A 1845-nucleotide genomic window follows, 5' to 3' on the forward strand; every position below is an offset into this window, starting at 1 on the left:
GCCAGGGGCAGAACACACAGCAGCCTACTGGCCTTTGGTCCCTGTCCACAGCCCCTGCAGGATGGCAAAGGGAGCATGTCAGAACCACATCCCATTGTCACTTAAGTCCACCTTGCAGGAAGGAGAGTGAAGGTCCAGGAGAGGACACCATCTGTGTGGCTGATCCTGGAGGTGCATCCACAGAAGAGACCTTGGTCGACACCCTAGATGCCCACAGGCCATCTCACACCCGCTGTTTGTTCTGTTCCCTGTTAAGGCTCAAAGCAGTTGCAGCAGAGATAAGCAAGCTTGTCACACCTAGCTATGCTGCTTTCCATGTGAATGAGGGTAAATCTGATTAATAGTGCTCAACAGAAAACGTCCCAGACCATTCTTAATGATACCCGCATGATCATATGAACAGGACCACGGTTCTCTATGGGGTGTGCAGCAGAAGAGGGAGGAGAGAAGTCGATGTGCTTTAGTGATTACTTCCGGGTGGGGTGGGGGATTCACAGGTTATCTAAGTAAGACTAGTGTACCTTTCCTCACCGTAGTCCAGCCTGTGTCCTTCAGAGTGCACTTTTAACTTGCTTTTTTCTCTTTTACTCAGCCCTAACTCGCTCTGCAGAGGTAGTTTTTTCCTCTCGTTCTCTGCTTTTTTAAAAATAAATTTTGCTGTTGCTTTTTTAAAAGTCTTTTAAGAAGCCAATTTTGGAGCTGGGGATTTAGCTCAGTGGCGCAGAGCCTGCCTGGCAATTGTGAAGTCCTAAAACAAACCCATTTTGAATGGGGTTAAATGAACTTGTAAATAAAAATAAATTTATTCAAAGCAGTCTCTGAGCTCGCAGTCAGATGCGGGCCCGGGTCTCTGTGACTCCAGGCCTTCCGGCCCTTCGGGCGGCGGCGGTTTTCCTCAGGCTCCTGACGGCCAGGGCCGGGCCCAGCACATGGTGAAGCCCGCAGGCCCGCGGTGCCGACGCCGCCACCGCGGCCGCAGCTCGCCCAGTTCCAGAAAGGAGACGTCTGGGACAACAGTACCGAGAGGAGGAAAGAATCAGGATAGGTAGTAAAAGGCGGCCAGGAACAAAAAGGTGCTCGTCTTTCCCCTAGCCCCAAACCCAAACCCCACCGCGGGGCAGAGTCCGCCCGGCGCTCTTCTCCCGCCCGCGCGCCGCCGATCCGGCCGCACCGCCCCCGGCGAAGCCCTCGCGGCGCCCGTAAATTCCCGGCAGCTTGCGGCGCGCCGCGGGCTTGCTGTTGCCGAGCTGCTCTGACGTCATCGTCGTGCGCCGCGCAGACGCTCTCTGAGAACCCTTTTTAGTGTAAGATTGGGCTTCCCCTATAGGGTGTCAGGATGGCCGAGTGGTCTAAGGCGCCAGACTCAAGCTCTGCTTCCCGTACGTGGGGGTTCTGGTCTCCGCATGGAGGCGTGGGTTCGAATCCCACTTCTGACACATCCCTTTTTCTTCCCACTTTTGGAACACAAAGGAAAGGGAACAGCCTTCCTGCAGCCAGCAAGCCGACCCCCAAATACTAACTTTCACACTTTTGTCCTAAGAACCGCCACATGAAAAGACGGAAGCAGAAGCGTAGCGATGCCGTTAAGAGCCGCGAGAATTTGGGCAGAGCTCGGCAGCCGCGGAGTGGCCGGCGCTGCTCGAGGGCTGCCTTCCCGCGGGGCGCCGTCACGGCGCGTGGGCTGCCTTCCCGCGGGGGCCTGTGGCTCTGAGACGAGCCCCCGGGGCCCAGCGCTGCGCCGGCTCCCCGCCTCCGCCTGCATCTTCCGGGCCTCCGGCTGTGTCACTGTACGGTGGCGGCAGAGGCTGACGGGCGGCGACGCGGGAGGCCGAGGCGGGAGGCCCG

The 1845-nt window shown here is 57.6% G+C and overlaps 1 non-coding gene across 1 annotated transcript; it reads left to right on the plus strand.

The window, feature by feature from the left end:
* Positions 1-1330: 1330 nt before the first annotated feature.
* Positions 1331-1436, plus strand: Trnal-caa (transfer RNA leucine (anticodon CAA)). Its single transcript has 2 exons — positions 1331-1368; positions 1391-1436. It is a non-coding gene; the product is annotated as a tRNA-Leu (tRNA).
* Positions 1437-1845: the final 409 nt, after the last annotated feature.

The sequence above is a fragment of the Cavia porcellus genome, unplaced genomic scaffold, assembly GCF_034190915.1.
Source record: "Cavia porcellus strain 051 isolate PalLab524CR breed Dunkin Hartley unplaced genomic scaffold, mCavPor4.1 scaffold_13, whole genome shotgun sequence".
NCBI lineage: Eukaryota > Metazoa > Chordata > Mammalia > Rodentia > Caviidae > Cavia > Cavia porcellus.